Genomic DNA, 7,500 nt, shown 5'->3' on the forward strand with positions numbered 1-7,500 from the left:
TAATCAACATACCAATTTGCAGCCCTCTAGCCTCAATAGTTTTTGAGATCTGAGGGCCGACAGGAAAAGTGCGGAAGGACAGACAAACAGCCATCTCAATAGTTTTCTTTTACAGAAAACTAAAAATCATTCTGATTTAGGCGTCCGTGAGCGCATGGAATGGTCTTTTTGTTTCGTCTACTTCTGTCACTCTTTCTAAAGATGCCCTGTTTTAGGAGGTGCTTCAATTACTGTCGATGACAGATTTAGAAATATTTTTTATGAGGGCAAGAGCGGAAAATGGAGCAAACCTTTTTTTCGTTAGTGGAAGAAGAAATGAGAGAGAGAGAGAGAGAGAGAGAGAGAGAGAGAGAGAGAGAGAGAGAGAGCTGCGAAGAGGAAACAAATCATATGTTGTCATTCTAGCCCTGGAATGAATACGTAGAGAGAGAGAGAGAGAGAGAGAGAGAGAGAGAGAGAGAGAGAGAGAGAGAAACAAATCAAGATGTTGTCATTCTAGCCCTGGAGAGAGAGAGAGAGAGAGAGAGAGAGCTGCGAAGTGGGAACAAATCACATATTGCCCTTCTAGCAGTGACTAGCGGGTGGTGGCGATAGAAGAGGAAATAAAAAAAAGGAAAGTTGTCGACTGTAACGATCGTTTTTCTTGTCTGAGACTCAAAATCTTTGTTTTTGAGCTAAAATCGTTGGTAGGTTGGCTGGTTCAGGTTAATCTGGCCTTATGTCACCACGGCCCCTTGCCTAATGGCAGCCCTGAAGTGATGTAAGAGATAAGGGTTTAAGGGGCCTGGGGTGGACTTCTGGACTCAGCGCAACCAACTAAGGCGATATCCACTGTAGCTTGTAGGCTGAGACAGATATTGATTGCGGGCACAACGCTGAAAGAGCATATCTGCAGTTTAAGACAGAAATAATACCAACCAGAAACGGCTGAATTTATCATGTCCAAAAAATCCCGACCTCACAGCAACTCTAACCCTCGAACAAAGAATTAACTCTCCCCGCATATTATCTGATTGCAGCTTATTATACATATGTGGATACATATGTACAAAAACCTACACATATTGTTTACATGCAGAGAGAAAGGGACGCAGAGAAAACCCCAGAAAAGGAACAGTTCTCTTCGTAAAAGTGCTTTGAATTATTGCCAGCGTGAACTGAGATAGAACAACAACTATGCAACTGGTATAAATATATGCATTACAGCCAAGTCTTGTACTTAATAAAAAAAAGATAAACCTGTAATTTTAATTTTTTTTTAATACAAGTATCAATACTGACGGAGGGCAATGTGGCAGAACGACTGCTGATTCGTACCCTAGTCAACGGGTGGAGGTCAACACGTAAATTGGGTATTTGCGCTGCTTTAGCTACACTAATTGACAACTCTGGGGTCTCGGCGAAATGCGAATGGCAACCTCAGCCATTAACACGACGATACAGATCTCGACCAAGTAAATCCACTAAATCTCGTCAATCCCGGTGTAACTTTTTCCATTCGTTTGTTACCTTACAAGGTCGAAATCTGGGAATTTCCATGAAACAAAAAGGACCTCAGATTCCTCTAATTCTTTTACGCGACTTTCAAATATTTGCTAACTGTGATTAAAGCATGCGTTTACTTACGCATCCTCAGGTAAACTGAGCATATAAAAAGACTTTGTTGTTAAATTTGGTATCTTGGTGTTGTCTATGGTGTAGCATCGTTTAATAAAGACTACGTAATCGAATGTAAAGGGATTGAATTGCGCCGTCCTGTGGCCGACCTACTTCATATATAAGCATTGACTTCATGTGATGTCTGCAATTGGCTCTGGTCTTGTCATTACAAAACCTGTTATCAGTTGATCAGCTGAACTGAACTGAACTGAGCTGAACTGAATATAGAATTTAGGCCAAAGGCCAAGCACTGGTACCTGTGGGGTCATTCACCGCTGAAATGGAAATTGACAGTAAAAGGTTTGAAAGGTGTAACAGGAGGAAAACCTCGCAGTTGCACTACTAAATTAATTGTTAGGAGAGGGTGGAGAGTAAGATGGAAGAAAGAGAATATGAAAGGAGGTGCAGTAAAACGAACGAAAGGGGTTGCAGCTTGGGGTCGAAGGCACGCTGCGAAGAACCTTACAGTGCACCACATGAGGTGCGCTGACGGCACTATCCCCCTACGGGGATCATTTGATCAGCGAACTATTGATAATTCTTTCCCGCTGTTGAACGATAACTCTAGTTTTCGTTGAGTACCATATCAATAGAAACTAGTCCGTAACTCTTAAAAAGCAAATAGTATATCTCCCTTAGTATTTTAAATCTTGGTTTTTTTTAGTACTAGTCATTCCAACAAAAGTTCTTTTACTGTGAGGACTTTAACTATTTTCAAATCCGAATCTTTCACCAGTTGTTTGAAGTTACATTAATATACGTTATATATTGTTAATTACGTTATAGTCTCTTTGAAAAGAATTAAATCGAAACACGAGAAAAATTCAAAATATTCTTGCGAACTTTAGGAAAAAAAAATAAAAACTGTGATATAAATCACTGATTTGTTATTTCATGCTCAAATTCTACATCGATGCTGAGGTGCTGTTGACAACAATAAACATGATGTGGTTTATCGTTAGAAATTTAATATGGTACAAATTCATTTTAATTCTGATATTTTAAAATGTCCACATCTGCACTTAGAACTCTGAGTTAGCTATTCATTTTCCTCTTGGATGATTTCCTCTCAAGGTTTAAATCAATGAAAGTGGAACTCGATTTGTGGTATCATTATCTCATCGCATTAAAAACTTGCCAATTTTTTTTCTTACATAATTTAAGTACGATAAGGAAATTTACTGATTCATAAAGAAGGTAACAAGTATATTCATCAATTGTCATTTTCCTGGAAGTATGTATTATGATAATATCACTTTCATTCTCCTTTCCTGTTCTTTTCATAGATATCCATACATAAATTAAAGCCAAGTTGACGTTTCAAAATCATCGCAGCGCCTAACATAACTGGTAATAATAATGATTCTGGCATCCCGGAGTCGGAGGCATGATGACGTATTTGGCAATCCTGTCGACGTTTGAAAGATTAAGAGGTAAGAGAACCCACGCTCTAAGGCGTCTTTGTAAAAGTCCCAGTTATGGCGTATTCCCTAATTCCTTTTCTATTCTTTTATCACAGATATACCTTCCTTCCTTACTTACACACACCCATCATTCTTGGTTCCTCATCAAAAAAGCTTTATTACTGGTACGTATGATTACCATTCACTCCTACTCATTCTTGGCAAGGGCAAACAATTATCCACTCAGAAGGGACGGGTATTTGTGATCTTTCAAAGTTTTGCATAAAAAATTCCATAGATCAATATGACAAGCATGCATTTTAGTTCTGAGAGAGAGAGAGAGAGAGAGAGAGAGAGAGAGAGAGAGAGAGAGAGAGAGAGAGAGAGCGCTTTAATTTTCTATTGGGAAATTTATTAGTTTGCTAATCCTCTTAACAATAGAACATTACCGCATGATTACCGGAGGCATCAGACTTCAAGTAATTGATTTCCCCTCTTTATCTAACCCCCCAAAGTGCTTAGGAAAGCGCACGTGACACTGCATTGAGAATGAAAGCCTCTTAATATGGTATAGAGGAGAGTTGTGTAGAGATCATCAGCTTCATTTCGCTATTTTGGAAGTGCAGTAATCATCAGTGTTTACGTTAATTATACTTCGTAAGGTTTTAGTAGCGTAAAGGAAGAAGGTAGCAGTCGTGAAAACCGCTGATGGAGTCAGGCTCTTAACTGAAATTATACCAGTGCTGGGTTTTATTTCATTTGTAGTTACCTTTTACGTCAGTTTCAATCTAGTCCCTGACTGTAAATATAAATGACTGGGCTTTAAACAGATGATTTCTCGAAGTTTAGATTCAGTTATCATTCAGTCCTTGGTATCATCAAGGGCTGAAGTTTTGCATGGATGCAAAACAGTTGTGGGAGATGCGTTAAAAGACTTGCTTGACGCAAGCCTTGTTTTGGGCGCCGATAGCGAGTGCTCATTTGTCGAGTATTTCTACGTGAATTCCTTTTACGGCCGCAATTTGTGTAATGGAGTGACGTTAACCACATGATAAACACTGCTCGGCAGTACTTTGGAACTATAACGGCGTCGTAAACACTGCTGATCCTCTCGATCGGGGAAGATAGAAGAATGGAAGGAATGCTTTCTACGTTTCTTCTTTTTTTCTATTCAGTTTTCTTACGACTCTAAGAGATCTTCCTATTGATCGAAGGACTGTCTTGTTTTATTTAATCATTTTCCTCTGGCTCTTAAAAGAGGCACTTTTTATTCTCGATCTCATCATTACTGTCACAGGGTATCGTTGTCCACCCTATAAAATCCAATTTACCGCCCAATCAACAATTAATTTTGAATATTTGTGTTTGAGTGGTACCGCCGAGTTAGCGGTGCATTTGTTGAATATATTTTTCCCAGATTCAAACACTCTTTGGCTCGATCTGGCTTTCTTCGAGGTTAAAGGTTTTTCTTATGAGCTTTATAACGTTAGAGGTTCTTCGCAATGTTAATAAGTTAAGCATTACCTAGATGCTTAACTCCTTAATTTGAGAGGTAGGTCTATTGCTTCTCCCTTCGTACACGAGGACCCCGCCAGCCTCTTCCTGGCCAACCACACCCCCATTCTACCTTCCTTTTAGTTTTCTGTAAAAGAAAACTATTGTGCCGGCTTTGTCTGTCCGTCCGCCCTCAGATCTTAAAAACTACTGAGGCTAGAGGGCTGCAAATTGGTATGTTGATCATTCACCGTACAATCATCAAACATATCAAATTGCAGCCCTCTAGCCTCAGTAATTTTTATATTATTTAAGGTTAAAGTTAGCTATAATCGTGCTTCTGGCAACGATGTAGGATATGCCACCACCGGCCCTTGGTTAAAGTTTCATGGGCAGCGGCTCATACAGCATTATACCGAGACCACCAAAAGATAGGACTATTTTTGGTGGGCTTGATTATACGATTAACAGAAAACTCGATTGCGCCTAAGAAACTTCGGAGCATTTTTTAATTGTTTCTCTTTTTATTGCTTTCTTCGGGTTTGTGCTAGCAAAGTCTTCTAACTCCCCGTCCCTTTCCTTGTACTTGAAAAGGCTGGTGGTTGGTTTAGAATAAGCCAGCCTTATGTCAGCGCGGGCCCTTGACTACAGAGTGGTAGCGTATTAAAGAAGAAGCCTGATGGGGACCTCAACACTATGGCAAACCAGATGGTTTTTCAAATGATTTTAGGAGAATTTAGCTCGTTAGATTCCTAAATTTTAAGTTTCAGAGGCTTTGGCGATTTATAGCCCTAAGTTGTGTCCAGTTTTGAAGGTTCTGAACAGTTTTAGGTTTTGCATCTTGGAAAATCTAGATGGAATTTTTGAGGCCACAAGCGCTACAAACGATTTTTTCTTTGTTTTCATGAATCTTTAAAACCTCCACATAATTACTGTAATATTTATATAATCTTGATGCCGTGAATCCTTTAGTCGGTGTTGAACATCATACGTATCACATGCATCCATGTGATACATGTATCCATTCTACTGTATGAAATTACAAAAGGTTCCATTGACCCTTTCGTTAAACCGAGTCTTGAATCTGACTCTTATTTTTATGGTCCGTCTCCTCCGGGCTGTGGGGAATATTCCAGTCCTTGAAACCTGTCATCGGGTGAATTCTGTCGAGCTTTGAAAGTGATAAAAGTTTTTATTCTTTACGGCTAGGTGTTTTATTATCATCAAATTTAGAGCATCGATTCTGTTCAAACTCCTCATCTTCTCAGTGTCTTACATCAGATTTCCTGACGCCTATGATTTAACGCAATAGAGACAAAATATTATTAGACCCTCTTCCGAAGCAAAAGAACTTGCATCAGATTATGATGTAAAATGCGACAGAATCCTTGCTAGCAATACATCCTCAAATAATGGACAATAAATAAAGATAGATTACATATACCACGATCTGTGCTACTCCTGTTTATTTATCCAATTTTTTATTCATATTTATATGCGAAATCTGTTAAGTATTGGGAACCAATTCAGCATTTTGCATTTACACGTGGTAATGAGTAGGAGTTGAAGATTTTTTTTTTTTCTTATTAAACCAATATTTTGCCCAAAATATGAATTACATAATATTTTGATTCCGTCGATGACTCGCCTAAGTTTAAACTCTGAAAGTGACCCAGATTTCAACTTAAGTGACCTCTGAGTGGAGAAGAAATTTATCATTCCAAACTAGGATTTCAAAATCACTTACAAATTCTAGTCTCTCTCTCTCTCTCTCTCTCTCTCTCTCTCTCTCTCTCTCTCTCTCTCCTCTCTTTCTCTTTTCTTTATTTTCTTCTATTTATATATATATATATATATATATATATATATATATATATATATATATATATATATATATATATATATATATATATATATACAGTATATATATATATATATAAATATATATATATATATATATACATATATATATATATAATATATATGTATATATATACAGTATATATATAAATATAAACACACACACATATATATATATATAGGCACTCAGCCAGCATCAATAGAATCTTGGAACTAAAACTGTTTAGGTCCAGACATGAAGATGTTGCCAGAGTTACGAATGATCAGAAGCCCAATTTTAAAAATACCGAACGACAACACGAAACAACAACAGAAAAAACAAGTAAAAAATGCGTCGAAGTTTCTTCGGCGCAATCGATTTTTCTGTACAGCGTATAATTCTGTATGAGCCGCGGCCCATGAAACTTTAACCACGGCCCGGTGGTGGCCTGTCCTAAAGCATTGCCAGACGCACGATCATGGATAACTTTAACCTTAAATAAAATAAAAACTACTGAGGCTAGATGGCTGCAATATGGTATGTTTGATGATTGGAGGGTGGATGATCAACATACCAATTTGCTCCCCTCTAGCCTCAGTAGTTTTTAAGATTTGAGGGCGGACAGAGAAAGTGTGGACAGACAGACAAAGCCATCTCAATAGTTTTCTTTTACAGAAAACTAAAACGGATGAAAAGTGCAACGGCGACATCACAAAAAACAAAAACAAAATAAAAAGTCAGTAGGTTCCCCCACGGAAACAGTGCAAGCAAACAAAAAAAAAAAGAAAGGAAAAACTTTGAACACTGACGTCATGAACAATGAACCTGAAGCATTTGTAGCCTCTTTGGGTTTTCGCATTTTGTAGTCAGATAACTAGATAAATCGGAACCGCAACAAGGTAAAATAAAGTAGATCAAAACATATGTATTTGAGGCAAACTTATATAAAGCCAAAGTAAGACAATGATGTCCTTCCGTGATAAGGTAGCAGTTAAAAGGCTCTGCTACGCGAATAATAATAATAATAATAATAATAATAATAATAATAATAATAATAATAATAATAATAATTAGTCAGTTGACATTCTAATAGGGAAAGACTTG

The sequence above is a fragment of the Macrobrachium rosenbergii genome, chromosome 53, assembly GCF_040412425.1.
Source record: "Macrobrachium rosenbergii isolate ZJJX-2024 chromosome 53, ASM4041242v1, whole genome shotgun sequence".
NCBI lineage: Eukaryota > Metazoa > Arthropoda > Malacostraca > Decapoda > Palaemonidae > Macrobrachium > Macrobrachium rosenbergii.